The sequence below is a fragment of the Haemaphysalis longicornis genome, unplaced genomic scaffold (genome assembly GCF_048455015.1).
Source record: "Haemaphysalis longicornis isolate Haplotype H1 unplaced genomic scaffold, Haemaphysalis longicornis Haplotype H1 scaffold_1, whole genome shotgun sequence".
Taxonomy (NCBI): domain Eukaryota; kingdom Metazoa; phylum Arthropoda; class Arachnida; order Ixodida; family Ixodidae; genus Haemaphysalis; species Haemaphysalis longicornis.
In genome coordinates, this window is record NW_027526203.1 from 442,257,104 (window position 1) to 442,272,742 (window position 15,639).

Sequence of the window (15,639 nt, forward strand, 5' to 3'; positions counted from 1 at the left end):
TGCGGTTGTAGCCTAGCAAAAATTCCATGTTCCAGAAGCTTGCCAAAGACGAAGTGAGAAGGGGTGCAGGTTGCTAAATGGAAGGGGTTTGCCCGGCTTGGGTATCAGGGCAATATCCACGTGCTTCCAATCTTGTGGTAGAGTGCCCTGTAGTAAGTCGTTGTACCCTGTAGTAAGTGCCCTGTAGTAAGTGCCCTGTAGTAAGTCGTTGTAGTAAGTCGTCAGCTGGGTTATGGCGCAGTCGTCCAAGTTGAGAAGTAACTTATATTGGATACCGTCCGCTCCTGGTGCAGTGTTTTTTTGTGAGGTGTTGAAGGGCCGCTCTTACTTCCACCTCTGTGATATCAGCATCTAGCAGGACATTCGCGTCAGAGGTGTTGGGGTAAGGCCGTATGCATTTGTTTGCTTGGAAGTATTCGGGATGATTTCTAGTAAGGCGTGCGGGATGTGATGGGGACTGCTTGAAGATGGATCAATCGACTGCGATCTTCTTGTCTACAGATGTTGTCACTAGAGGTGCCTGGTCGTCCGTTCTGGAGTTGAGTTGGAGTACGGACAGTAAGCCTGGTAGGGTGGGATCGCATCTGACTTCTTGAAGAGCAATTACGACTGGCGAATTTGAGTGCGTGGCTATATTGCAATAGCGCCTCTTCCTTGCGGCGGTAACCCTACAATTCTATAGCCAAATGCTCAGGGGTGCTGGATTGCGGCGAGTGTGTGGTTTTTCTAGTCTCGACATGCTAGCCATGTTGAGGGGGTGGCTGGGCGGAGTTTGAATCTTCAGGCTCCGTTGATGTGGACCATATTGGAGGAAAAGGTGTGGGAGGAGTGTAGATTGCATTTAAGTTACATTTGTTTGCATTTAAGAGCGTTGCCTGGCTTATCCGTTGTGTGTTTGGGGTATGGGTGGACGCGGCGTAAGTCTCAGTGATCTCTGTCTCCGTGCGTGTCTACGGGGACAGTAAGTGGGAGAATCGGCTGGGGTTGAGCAATTTTGAGCCCCTCGCGGATGGTATCAATTACGAGGTTTCGGCGTTCACTCTGAAGGAACTCGTGATGCGTCCGCAGCTGGTTCCGGATTTCGTCGATGGTGGCGGTGTAGTGCTGTAAGGATCATGTGCGTTGTTGGCGGAGCTCGTCGACGTCGGCCTGCAGTTTTTTCTATGGTGACCATGAATTGGGCCTGCAGTTCGGTTCGCATCGGCTGGGCGCAACGGCTATTGTGGGCACGTGTGCGGGTGTGGGGCATGGTGTTGAAATGGGGCGGGACGAGGAGGTGTCGTTGGAAGGGAGGGTAGGAAACTGCTCTGCCCAGCTCACCTTGAGGCTGGTGCTTGGCGGCCAGGAGTTAGGTGGAGATTGGTTTCTGCGGCTGTCGCTGGCCTCCCGGCTGCACCCTGGTACCCTTGGCCATGGCTCAGTGACCGGCCTCGGTCCCCGCGTCTCCGGTCGCGGCTTTTGCTGCGGCCGCGCGAACGGGACTCCGTGGACGGTTGCTCTGGGTCGGCAAGCGTGTGCTCGGCGGTGGCAGAGGACTGCAGGGATACCTGGGTTTGATGGGCACCAGTTTCATCGGTACAGTAAGTGGTGTTAGACTGTTGGGTTGTGGCGGAAGGAAGAAATGGGGGCGAGCGGTTTGTCGATGCGAAGGATCGAAGAACGTGCGTCTTGTTGCATGGGCGTCGTTGGCGGGCCGGGCAGTGGGGATCCGTGGCCGGGTGGTCTTCACGGCAGTTGGCGCAGCGGGGAACGTACGCGTGATCTGCCCTTGCGTTCACCGCCCCACAAGTGCTGCACCTGTTCGTTTCCGGACTCGGGCAGACCTAAGCTCGATGGCCGAGCTCAAGGCACACCCGGCATACTTGGTAGCGAGGTTGAAATATTTGGCAACGATATTCTCTCCCGTAATAGCGGACGTAATGAGGCACACGGAGACTCGCGAAGGTGAGGAGCACGGTAGTAGATTTGCCTATCATCCTGGCGTGGGTGATTTCAGCATTTGGTGACCGTTGATACTCCATAAGTTCGTCAAGTGTGGTATTGGCCGCAATTTCCGTGATTATACCTTTGCTTGAGTTGTGTGGGACATCAATATAATCGGTGACTTAATATTGCTTGCCCACCATGTTAAGGGGGTGATTTGCTGGATCTGGATCTTCTTGGTGATGTCCAGGTCCGGGGTACTCACTACGACCAGGGTTTGGTCCCTTTGGATGCGAAAAGTGATGCGGTTTTGTGTAGCATCGGATATCGGCGCTACAACACTGATTGCGTTGGTGATACACTGAATGAGCCACTGGGAAAGGGTAAGGCCAGTACGAGGCCGAATGACCACTTTGTAGTCATCAAGCGGGCGATGTGGCCCCTCGCCGTTTGCGGGGTAGGCGCTTGTCTGATTGGGAATGATGCTGTGAGGTGGCGCCATTTGGTGAGGATCAGGGTTGCTGGGAGGAAGGGTGACTAAGAAGTTGGGACTGCTGTTGCTGGAGGCGCCTCTGGCTGTTATGGCTTACGACTTCGGTCGACGTGAGAGCTCTACGTGCCGGCCGTTCTTCAATACCAGAGGGGTCATCGGATAAATTTTGAGGACCAGAGTCTTCGTGCTCAGTTTCCATGTCCGCAGGGCGCAGGGATCAATCGTGGGGAAGCTCTGTAGATACATTCGGGTGGCTTGCAACGGCTGGGGAATCCATGGTGAAGCCTAAGCCGGCGCGCGACCACGCCTAGGCTTAGCGCAACGGGTTAGGCCCAGCGCGACTTCGGATACTTCGTCAGCGGGAGCGGAGTGGTGGCTCGGTGACGCTGCAGTAGGGGCGTACTCGTCGCTGCGTCGTTAGGCTTAGTCGGCTGGCCACTCCGCTTGGGATCTCGAAAGGGCCAGAGAAGGCGAAAAACGAATGGCAGCGTCGAAGATAGGAGGCCTATGTGCGCCGCTCATCGAGGGGAGTCAATGAATTTCGTTCGGGTTTTCGTTGGGCGAAAATGCCCGTACTGGGAGTTCTAAACGCGGAGCCCGATCAAGACACGTCCGAACCCTACCAGCGGTAGTGCGCTCTCCTGGGAGGAGTCTTTGCGTTTTTATCGAGCGTGACCTTCCGCGCTTTCGGTAAACCTTGTGCACGCCAAAGCGGTTGGAACCATGTCACTGACCCCGGCATTCACTGCACTGGCTCTCAGTTATTGATCACCGGACCATCAACCCTGAAGGGCATGTGACAAGGGCCAGCGGCCATCACCGCGACCTAAGACACGTGTCTTTCAGCACCGCAGTGTTCTCTTGACGAGCGTACTGTCATCCTTCTCCATGATATGCGCATGACAGTGGCGTCACAAGTGGTCGACTTTATTATAAGGAATTGCTCCGGTGCTTCTTCGGCAGTGGCCATAGTTAAATTGCTGGAACACACGCTAGTCATTCGAATTTTAAGATTACAATGCAAAATTTCGTCTTGGTTATGCCATGTGGGTCAAGAATTCGCAAGGCTGTCTTAGTCGCCGACCCATACACCACACTGCCATAGTCCAAACGAGACCCAACCAAAGCAGTATACAAGCGAAGCAGGCCACGCACGCTTGCTAGCGCCTGTTATGATTCTTACGTTGTGCGCAAATTGCTGCTTTGCGTGAGTGTCAAAAAAATCCCGATCAAACTTTTGAGGAAAGCGGAAGTATTTTGTTCGGCTAGGCTGAGATACGTGATGAATTTTCACAAATGAAGACGGGTCGTAATGGCACTTAATAAATGTTACACATTTAAAACTTAAGCTTAAGCTCTACAAATTAGCTCCTAAAAAGTAACTTGACTCGAAGCTGTCTCCCGTCAAACCACGGGCAACTTTGGCTGCTTCTCTGCCGAGTATAATGGCATAACAAAACACCAAACTAGTAGACTTGGAGGGCCACATTCAACGGTCGAACCTAACTGTATATGGCGCCCCTGAAGCCTCCGCTGAAAGGGGAGATTCACTGAAAACTATGGTCACTTTTGCAACGTTTTCAGGAAGAAACTAGGAGTTACATGCAAATCGATTTCACGCGTCGACCGTCTTGGTCGGAGAGAAGTTGCGCACAACTGTTACGATTCCGTGTGAAGTGCTTCGTCGTTGCCCTGTGCGCTCGTGATACGCGGTCAAGTTTTGGGTATTTCGGGGAAGTTCTGTGTGTGACGGGGAAGCCAGCTCATCGAACAAGTTTCAATACGTTGGAGCCTGCCGGCCTTTTGCGCGGACCCTCGTTGTCGATGATTCACGTTCGCAGCGTTTACGGGAACCGGCAGGATCAATTACCACCAGCGAACATATGCCTTTCCCGCCCTCTCTCCGGCGTAGCGTGCTCCGGCTTCTGTCACGGGACCTTTGGAGGATGTTTTGTGGATTTGTACTTTTTGTTGTCGTGCGCAAACTCCTTTTGACCTTGGGAAATTTCGGTTATCAATAGGCGGTTTTCGCGAGAAACCAGCAGTGCATCGTGGGCCACCGCTGTGGACGTTGCTCTGTACGTTCGAGCTGTAAGCACGCCAGTGTGATGCTTCCTGTATCTTCGCTGTTCTCTACCCGCCATGCATTAAACAAGTTTGGCTCGTGGCTCTGCCTCGTCGAAACGGAGGCAACTCCCCTGCAAGCCGCTCGTCCGCCACGCTACCACGACATGACGGAAACGACGTAGGTTGGTTCTTGGACGCTTCCGCCCCAGTCGGTGCTCGCGTAGACGAGTCATTGTTTGCATGTGCAGTAGAGTGTACTCACGTTGTTTTTGTGTTTGCCGCCCGAACAGCAGCACCGTTTTACGCGTCGCGGTGGTGGACTGCATTTTTCTCCGAAAATGAACGAGAAAACAGCGTAAAAATGAGGACGAAGAGTCAAGGGATACACAGACTTGTGCTGATCATAAAAACCGTGTGCTCGTCGCTACCTCTGCTCAGAAAATCGAAGTTACGTTGCACCAACCTGGTTGAGTTATCAACAACCACTTTTATCACGCGTCACGCCACCGACATGGGCATCGGCAAAGGAGGGAAAATTGGCACTTGCCCCCCCCCCCCCCCCCCCCCCCTCTCCTTTCCCCACTCTTCTTTAGCCCCGCTAATCCCCTCGAGCTTGCTTATTTTCCCGTTGACATTGGCGATCAGAAACTTTCCAGAATGTTAAAAAAAAATCCGATGCAACATCTTAGTTGGCATGCACCATCTTGGTTGAACTTGACAACGTTAATTGTTTCCTCGGTGGACGCCCTTCACGATGACATTCTTCCACACTGGTTATCGGCAGAGTTAACAATCTACTTTCACGGCGGACACCACTTTCACGGGTACACCGACATGCTTTGAATATCGTATACTAGGCGCGTTCATAGCCATTTTATGAGTTGAGTCTGGTACGAAACACACAAACAAAATGAAGCTCAGTCCGAACGTTTATGAAAATGATTTGATTGAGATTGACTAAACTGTCTTCGAGTCCATATTTATTTCAGTGGTTTGCGATGCAAGATCATCTGCAATGCTATGGTATGAAGGTGACGTATGGAGCAGAGATAACAGTTTAATAAGCAAACAAAGTGGGAGACCGGTATTGTGCGAATGGCTCAAAAGTTGATCATGTCTGCGCGGAGATCACTTCTTGTAGCCGTAACCCAACCGCACGGTCGGTATAGCGTATGGAAACGGTTCGTAGTAGTTTGCCGTCACAATCTTGTTCTCGATGTAGGCATTGGGCGGATGGAAATGCGACTGCTCGCGTTTTATTCCGTGGCCATGATGCTTCTTACCGCTCCTGGATGTTTCTATATTGCGCACGTCCCTGTCGCCTTCTGTAAATAAGAGGCGAGCAAAATGTCATGCTTATAGAAACGCCGTGAATGCTGGATAAATAACAGGGTCTGAACGACCGCTATACCTGTAGACACTCTCTTTCTCCCCTTCTATACAATTGGTGTACACATAAGCAGAACCAAGAATAGGAGGGGTGGGTAGCGAAATAACACTTTCTGATTAAATACGCCACGGCTTTATGGTCAGCTTCTGCCCTTTTCTTAGGCGTTTGGGCAACCACCATTACATGGACTTCACGTTCAGTGCGAGAGCCTATATAAAACAAAGCCATTAATTTCACAGGTGTCACAGGAACTCACTCTCATCTGCAGGGGGACCGGCAGCCAGTATGCACTCAGAAGCCAAGGACAACAGGAGAGCGAAGGCACAAGCGCTGCTAATGCAAATACCCAGTCTGGTAAGCATGGTGTCGTCCACGGTGTCGCCGAGCAACGTACCCGTTTAACCTGGGCCTTCCACCAGCTGCGCGGATTTTAAGTCGAGTGAGGTCGACGCAGTTCACAGAAAGCAGGTGCATTGTCTCCAACACATTGTTCTTTGTGGCCAGTTAAGAGCGCTAGTATACGGCGCCTGTCCAAGTGTCCAAGCCTCCGGGTTCATCCTGCACGTGTCAGACGAAGAGCCAAACGCCTCTTTCAAACAACAGGTGCGCCATGAGAGTACCGTCTGTACCTGCGTGCAGTTAGTCTGCGGAGCCGTTTTCTTTCTTCCGTTTTCTCGCTGCCGGGGAGGGAAAGTAAGCCAGTCAGCTTTGCGTTTTAAAAGTCAAGTTCGCCTGTATTTCGTACTTTTAGTCTCCGGACCTACCGTGAAAAAAAAAAAAAAAAAAACGGCAGTCCCAATCCTGAATGATTTCCCGTTACTTTACCGCCTAGGACACACTCGTCAATGTTCGTCGTCACAATAGACCTAAACGAAAGGTCACTGCAAAAAAAAAAAGAGTAAATTGGACGAACGTTAATTAGGCTCTTGCACGCGATGCCGCTCATAAATGTGACCTGCGCTGTGCCTCTGCTCAACGCAAAACGTCATGCCCACCCAAATCAGTGGAGATGCTGATCCACGTAATCCGCCTGCATTGTACAACAAGGCAAAACATTTGACGGAAATCGAAGAGGAAAATGGCTTACCCAATGTGGTAGTGAGGTAGACTGTTTGATATTCTTTACTCGCTGTAAGGAGGAACCACGAAGGCAAAAACAAGTTTGGTTCATTCAAAATAATGCAACGGTTCTAACAATGCTGTCAATTTTAACGCAAACTCCCAAGAATTAAGCTAGACACTAGGGAACACCGATGAAGCAGTGGCCACCCACGATCCACTTTCTCACCGGGTCCACGACACAGGGACTTGTGCGGTTGTCATCCTCCCACCAATTTGCCACCGCTAAGAAAACTGACCGTGCGGTGGTAGTGGTGCCTTTAGTTCCGTTTGATCACATCACTTGAATGCTAACGAGCATTTAGAATTCCCTCGGGAAACAGCAATCTCCCAATGGCATCCAGAAGAATTCACATGTGCACGCATTGGTGTCCTTGACCCGCACCTGCAGCGTCCCCTTCCACTAAGCCTCCCACGGTCTGACGCAACTCTTCTTTGCCGTCTCTGGCTGGGGGTAGCTTTCACAAATGCTTATCCATACACAATAGGAATGGCAGCAAGTGAGGAGTGCGAAACGTCTGGCACACCGGAGACGATCCGGCACGTTTTATGCGAGTGCCCACGCTGCTCGCCTGAAAGATCAGCACTGAGGAACCTAGACTCTCGGCGGCCATTTTCGGAGGAGAAGATTCTGCGCCACTGGCCCTCTCTGTCATCCGCTCAGAAGGCGACTAAGGAACTTTTACGCTTTCTACGGGCGACGAACTTAAACACCAGACTATAGACTGAACGCCTGCAGTGTCTATCAGTGTCAGGGCTTCAGCGCTGGGCATGCGTGTCTACTCTAACTTCTCTTCACTCCTTCTTTTCTCTTTTTTGCCTTTTTTCCCTTTCCCACGTGCAGGATAGCAAACTAGGCGCTAGCCAGGTTAACTTTCCTGCCTTCCTTCTACACCCTTCCTTCTTTCCTTCGTTCCTTAAAAAGTTTGCAATATTTCTTGTCTTTTTTTATTAAAAAACGACCTTAAAGGTTGGAGTTGAATTAAATACCATGGTGATATTATCGCAAAACTATAAACGAAAGACAAGGGGAGGACACGGACAGCACAAAAGCAGACTCGTCTGGTTTTGCGCTCTTGTCACCATGGATCAGTATACGAACTAGCCCAGCTCGCCACACTTCTCTAAACGCTTATTTTTGCAATGAAATGGGGCTGTATTTGTTAGTTATGGACCCTTAAAAAATGCTTCAAGTCGGAAGGCAGGGATGTTTCAATCTCGGAACAAGCTGCAAGAAAAAAAAAACAGAATTTGAGGGAGAGCAGGTTCAAAATGACGAAGTGAACTAAGTTCACAGATGATAAACGATGATACTAAAAGAATTTCCATGAAAACGGAACGTGGCAGTCATGCCCAGACGAAATAACCCCCGATTGTCTAAATTCTAGCCCTCAACTATACTGTGTAGGGTTGTTCGCTTTCGGGTTTTATCGTTTTTTTTTTAAATCGGGTGGTAAAAATCGGGTGCTATTTTTCGAACTGATCAGCGGGGACCAATCTGGTTTTTTTTTTTTTTTTTGTGAAACTATTCCGAAATTCGGGCATTTTCGGGTTAAATCTAGAGCCGTACCATGTAATACACTCAGTTTATTTTAGAGGGTATCACGAGCGTTTTAACCCTAACCCGTAAAATTGGTGCTTATTTCAATCTGGTAATTGGGGCCCGGGGGGGGGGGGGGGGGGGGGGGGGGCGACATCAGGGTTTCTAGAAAATGCTCTTCGAAATTTTGCATTTATTTGGAAATGCATCAGTAATGATGACGGCAAATAGCATTGATAACATTCTAAGAAATGAAACATTTTATTAACAAAAAGCTGGTCGCCGATTTTTCGCTCATTTTTGTTTACATGCATTACCAACTGCATGCGCAACATGACGGTCTCCATTCGAGACCTGTCCGATCGTTGAACGTACCTCAACTGGCAGAAAGTTCTCTCGACACCACAGCTTCCATTAGCTAGTAACAACAATGTCAGTGCAGCATATACCAACCTGGGGTAGCGAGCGGTATAGTTATGCCAATACTTAATGAGTTCGACAGCTGTTTTTGTGGGGCTTTCTTCCAGCAAGCACTGGTCGAGAATGGCGAGGACAGTCAGTGCATGACTGTGCAGATCGCTACTTTGGAAACGTCCATTCGGGGAGAAAACAGGTTTAACCCGAATATCTTGAAACATATTCGGGGTGTATACAAGGATCGAGAAAAATCGGGTTTTACCCGAAAACGAACAGCCATATAACTATACAGCGCACCTCAGTTAGCGCGTGCCGCGTAAAATAACTCCAGCTTGAAATCGTGAACTACTGCGCTTAAACTTTAGACCAAGCAGCATGATTAACAAATATGAAGGCCCAGAAATCCTTGTTTTAATCCTTATAATAGCGTACCGTCCCACACCTTGACAATCACACAAGTGTAGTTACATTTGTGACCATGGCCAGCTGATCGCGTAGGCCATGTTGTGACTTAAGCAACAACGAAGTGACGTCGCCAGGCTATAGAAGTTATCGCAGAAATAATTACACGCGTGGTGTGCAGGTATGCATTATTTTTTGCGACCCATTACATTCGACAAGACAAACTTTTATTGTATGAATTATTGATTTATTATGAGGTTTAACGCGCCGACGCTACACAGGCGATGAGGCGCGCCGTAGTGGAGGGCTCCGGATTAATTTTGACCTGGGGATGTTTAACGTGCGCCGAAATCTCGACTACGCGAGCGTTTTCGCTTTTCGCCTTCATCAGAAATGCGGCCGCCATGACTTATTGCCCGAATTACATTGTCACAAGGTAAATTCGGTTGTAGCTGATATTCCCAGCAGCGACAAACTTTTTTTGATAAATGAGCGAATTTATGTCCCACGTTACAGCAATGTATCGATTGCCGACCCACTCTGCAGTATTACAGAACAATTTTCCAGGCATACATTCTAAGAAATTGCTTTTGCCTGCTCTCCCCCCAATACACCTGGATTTCTGCGTCAAAGGGAACAAATCTAACAAGCGTATGACTTTGCCTTAAAAACTTGAGCTGCGCTGCGATACCACGCAATGCAAAGCGTCATGCTTACTTTACGTGATGTCACAGCTAGCGCAAGCCTTTTAGAGTTAAATGTGGTTTGCTGGACATCATCATGGACTTACTCTGGCCCTTTGGCAGCAATGGTTGGTCGTAGGTGCGTTGGGAGGAAGACAAACCACGAGTGATTTTGATAAGTATAGTGCTTTGTAATATTTTTCAACGAGTTGATTAAATGAGCGACTCGAACTCGAGATGATAATATACATACCTTAAAGCTGTTACTAGTCATCTATTATTGCGGGAGCAGTAGATGGTGCGCGTTGGCAAACTTTTCGCGTTGCTCCGCAAAGTCGGGTTGATCCGTCAACATAGCGAGTGACAGAGAGAGCTGCCTTTGAGATTGAAGAGGAACGGCGCTCACGTTGCCAGGTTGGCGTCAAAGCGTCTCGACGGGCCCCGTACGTGACTCCCGCCACCGGTGGCACGTGTTGTAGATCGGCAGCCAGAGCAGGGCGGCAAAATGGGAAGCCGGAGCAAGGCGTGCGCGTCGGGCCGAGGCTCAAGTTCGCGATGAAGACGGACGAGATGCTCAGACAGTTTTTATGGATCCACCAATGAATCTTCAATTAATGTTACGTATTGACTGGGGACCCGAGACCTCGAACCTCAGATTTTCGAAGATATTTTAGACTACAAGATGATTTCCTCATCTACGTCCTCAGCTTGTGTTACGAACTATAGACGCTTTCTCCTTGGACAATTGTATACGCATGCTTACAATCAAGAGCAGAGTTATCCTACCTCTACGTGCGTGGAACTACTTCACTTTTTTTTTCTTTTTTCGGACAGCTCGGGGGCGGATCGTCGGCCATAGAAATATGGATTTCATCAAATCGTCCAACCAAAACCACCAATGTTGGTTAGAGAACAACATCAATGGGCAAGAAACAGGCTCCCTGCACGTTGCTTCGCAACGCCTTTTAACTATTCCAGTTTCCGCGTGGGCCATCTTCAGCGACTCACGCTCAGCCCATCAGCCAAGCCGAGAAATCAGTGACCTGCGCGTGCAGGCTCTAAATGAGCACCATGTTTTCCTGCAGTGCTTTCCTGCTCACAGCAGCCTGGCTAGAAATGACAAGATCGACCTAGCTGCTGCTTCTGCACATCGCGACACCTTCGTTGACACCCTGTGCCCCTCACTACAGGTGAGACGGAGTATCTTCCGTTTATTAAGACGAAAGCCTTACCTCGCCGTTGAGTCGACTTTCAACGTCCTTGAGCGAAAACCGGTCACCGTATTCACCTTTGGAAGTGTTCGATAGCGCGAGCTTAAACTGGGCTGCTGCGAGGTGTCGCCGTCCACGCCAGTACACCGCAGTTGGAGGGAGCGAAAGAACGCAGCCAAACGAGCGAACATAAAGCAGCCAAGCTAATGAAGCTAATTAAAGGGACCGTGCAACACTTTCAATAAGTGCTTTCACTCTTTCCTTCGCGTCTGGAGCCACAGCGAAAGCTATAGTCATCGCCAGCACGGAGCGCCACTGCGTGATTTAATCGTCGCACCAGATACGCCTTCCATTTCTGCTTTGTTTTTGTGGCTTTATTTTTAAAGTTGCTATCGAAAAGCGTTCATTGCTGCAAATGAAGGAAAACCGGCCAACAGCCGCTACATGGCCTTAATGACGTAATTCGAGCCGACGAAGAGCGTAAAAATCGGAAAAGAGAAAAATCTCATGAGCGAGTTTACAAGTAATCTGATGGCCATAGAGCAGTAATTTTCGACTGAGGTACTTTGCGACCCCCTAATCTAAGGAGTGGGTGTGTTGGGTGACTACGTTCTGCAAGTATTTAAGATTTCAAAAAAAGTTGAGAGAAGTGTTGCAGGGTCCCTTTAAAACAGAAAAATGTGGATGACAAAGCTATTTTTTGTAAATGTCAGTAAAAGGGTTGCCGCTAAAATAGTTACACTGGGAGAGAACAAATGGTGGCGGACGTGAATGCAGAAAAAAAGAACGTGAAACAAAGTAAAGCGTGTTTCGGTATTCAAAGAGGCCACGAAGACGAAATACAAGTTAGGTTCATTAAAGGGGTCCTGAAATGCCTTCCGCCGATGCATGGATGTACATGTAACCAAATAAAGCAATGTATTAGCAATCTCCTCCTGCAAGAATTTTGTTAAAGCGATGAGTATTAGCTGAGAAATCGTAAATCAAAAACCGCGAATTATCGTCGCGCCGTATTTCCTCCTCCTTTCAACTGTTTCTTCGCTGTTGGCCTCCCCTCCCATGATGCTCCGCTCCTCAGCGGTGACGTACTTCCGCTATTGCGCTCCCACAGACTGCCGTCTGCTACGGGCCAGCTCTTTCGGCTTTTTCATCTCTGTAGACACCATGGAGACAGGCTGGAAAAGCGAACGAATGACCTGGCCTCATGTGTGCGGCCTGGCCTTGCCCTTTCGCGGTGTACGTAGCTGCAGGGCTGCAGTTGGTATCGGCGGCGAACTCGCAGCCGCGTGGGGAGAATCGTGCGCTCGTTCCCTTTGGTGCACCGCGCACTGTTTGTCCAAAAAGCGCGGTCTCAGATGTGGCCCCGCTGGTGCCGGGTGTTATTTTGCGGTGGTTGTAATTCCTACTACCGGCGGCATGTGAAAAAAGATATTTTCAACCGACACAGAACCCGTGCACAAAACGCGCCGGATCGGATCGCTTTATCAGCGGCGATGAACGTGAAGGCGAAGAGCAAACCAACGCTGCACTCGATCAGCGAGAACCCGTGTTCTGACAAGCTGCACCCATGTGTTGCATTCAACACTGACGGGAAAGCGTTTGTTTGCGCTTGTTTGGATAGTCGTAAAATGTCCAAACACTCCGGCACTCCGCTAGCAGATCAGCCGGCGAGACATTTCGGAAAACATTTGACAGATGGCGCCGTATGCATTAGTGTGTCGCTACGCAAAACTGATGAGACGCTCTACTAAAACTCCCATCGCGGTGTCACGTAGCGGGACGCAAAAATTTAGCGTTTAGCGTATGCAAAGGCCACAAACGCTGTACTAAAACTCTATTAGCAGCAAAATAGCGTGCGTATGTGAAACCGCTTGCGTTTACAAAGCTGCACGCCGAGCGCGTACGTTTCAAACCTAGTGACATCGTTTAAATACACTGGCAAGCACAGTATAACGTAGTCAGATATCAACCGTATGCTCAGGCGACAAGCAAGAGCTTGTTTTATGTGGGGCGGAGATTGCGCATAAAGGCCCGTTCGCACTTGCGACGAAAGCGAGTGAGAGCGGCAGGAATTCCGTCGCTTTGTCGCGCGACGATCGTTTTTGTCGAATGGTCGGGACAAATTTTGGTTGCGCGACAGAATTCCCGTCGCTTTCGCTCGCTTTCGTCGCAAGCGGGAATGGAAAGTTCTGCCGCTGCCGTCTGCTACGCAGCTCGGAGGTAACCGCGCGATCTGCTCGGGCCGGATGAACGCGCACACTCCCGCACGGCAGCGCCCCAAGCGGCAGACGGCCGCGTACATCGCTCCCGGCGCCCGCCTGGAGCCCACCCTCGGCACACTAGCCAGTATATTTCAGGCACTATAATGGAGGAAAGATTTTTTGCTTCCGATGAACCTAGTTCTTTGCCCCTGTGTTTTTAAATACGTGAAGTGGTTAGCACGTCGTCCTCACGCAGCTCTGTATCGTCGTAGCATCGCTGATTGTCCGAACGAAGCTTGCAGCTAAGCCAATGCAGCGACCGAAGCTGTGTGTGTGTGTGTGCATCGCCTCCTGTGTGTTGTGGACGCGTTCGTTTCGCGATGAAATGCGACATTGTACTTCTGCGGGTGGATAGTGCTTCCCATGGTCTGGATTATCTTTCTCGAACGACGTACCACTCAACCTCGCATTTGGTATGTGCAGTGTGCCTGGCTAAAAGCCTTCTCGCTTGCGCGCCAGAGTTGTGACTTGCTGCTCGTCCCCGCAAACCGGGTGTGAGGTGAGTGCCGTATTTACGACGGGCAGGAGGAGGCAACTCATCGTCTGTCAATCGCGGTTCAGACTTGCAACGCATGTTGTGACGTTGCGTTCGTTCGAAACGCATCTCTGGATTGTTTTGAAGTTGAATAAAATGTACGCGTCAAACCCGGGCATTCGGCTCAGGGCGTTCTCTGCGATTGCACCAAAGAAGTGCCACGGGACTTTCTTTATGGTACGTACTCACGTAAGATAAAATCCACGTCGTGTTATGGCCGTGTTGCATTCAATACAAACGGTTAAGCGCTTGTTTACACTTGTTTCGTTTGTCGTAAAATGTCAAAGCACTCCGGCACTCCGCTGGCAGATCAGCCGGCGAGCCGACGCTGAGCAGACGACTCATCTCTTTGCCGGAAGTGCGTGAAAAAGCCGCCCAATAGCAGGATGTCTAGCTCATGACGAACATCTGGGAATCGATGATGTAGACATGTGAAGATGGCGGCGTCCAAAAACACGAAGGAAAGGGTGAGAAAAAAGCGACAAACTTTGCAACAAAAGTGTGAGCTTTCCGCTGCGCGTAAAAGAGTAATACTTGGCACAGGTGACGTTGGCGACCCAATCTAGCGATTGCGCTAGTTCATTTAGTGTGCTCAAAATGCCTTTCAGGGCCCCTTTAAAAAGACTGCATTGCCACGGTAGAAACGATGCCAATATTGTCCTTTTATCATCGCATTCATAAAATAATGGAGATATTAAATAAAACACATGAAGCAGTGGCGACCCCTCTGCCACTTTACGGCGACTCTTCTACGACGTCACAGTAACCTGCTTCTGTGATTGGAGGCCACCGACGTCAGCCGACGCCGAGAAATATGACTGGGCGATTGTAGGGGACCTTTAGTTCCGTTTGATCGATCGTATCACTTGAATACGGAGGCGCAACTGAAATACTGATAAAAAATGTTTTAGTGCTGGCCCGTATAACGTCACTCCTATATACCCATATATTTCAATGTTTTTCAACAAAGCTTGCGTTTCTTCCGTTAAAAAGCGCCTTGCATGACTGGAATGGAGCTGAATGAGTTCCCAAAGGGTAGTTCTTTCAAATTGAGCTAAAATGTATTTTGACTTCATGACCCCTTTAATACATCGACCCTCGCTCTTTCTCCTTCATGTTTTAGTTATAACACAGGAGACATCGTGAACTTTTTGTGGCGAATACCTCTCAGTTGCCCCCTGGACGTTATCCTGCAACTCTGACCTGCTTGCCGCAATACACAATAGATAGACCTTATGCAAAAGTGCCGCCATCTACCGGAAGAAAAACGAAACGAGCACGCGACGCCATGTTGGGGGATGGCGGTCGCGGGATTGCTTGGTACGGAGCGTGTGAGGGGCTTTCTCGGCTTGGCGATCCTTTTATATTCAGATTTAAGCGCACCTAAATGAGCGACGAGTGATCTGTGGACCTTTCTCTGTTTGCGGGCGACTTCGTAAATATGCATTATGCATCGAAAAAGCAGTCAGGGAGGCACCGGCAGGGAAGCTGTTGGAGGCTGTCGTGTTTATTTTCTTTTTTTTCTTTTTTTTTTTTTTGCTTTGAGAACGCAAACATCGAAAGTACATCCGTGTTGGTTCGCATCCTGCGGGTTTCTC

The 15,639-nt window shown here is 49.5% G+C and overlaps 2 long non-coding RNA genes across 2 annotated transcripts in view; both read right to left on the bottom strand.

The window, feature by feature from the left end:
* The window catches only part of LOC144155854 (uncharacterized), a 12,237-nt gene extending 9,987 nt beyond the window's left edge, over positions 1–2,250 (bottom strand). Inside the window, exon 1 of the long non-coding RNA XR_013319664.1 lies at positions 1,321–2,250. This is a non-coding gene — a long non-coding RNA (uncharacterized LOC144155854). The remainder of the gene's footprint in view (positions 1–1,320) is intronic.
* Positions 2,251–5,446: 3,196 nt separating this feature from the next.
* On the bottom strand, positions 5,447–6,417 carry LOC144155853 (uncharacterized). The gene is made up of 2 exons (XR_013319663.1): positions 6,130–6,417; positions 5,447–5,808 (listed from the first exon to the last, which is right to left on the bottom strand). It is a non-coding gene; the product is annotated as an uncharacterized LOC144155853 (long non-coding RNA).
* Between the last annotated feature and the right edge of the window lie 9,222 nt (positions 6,418–15,639).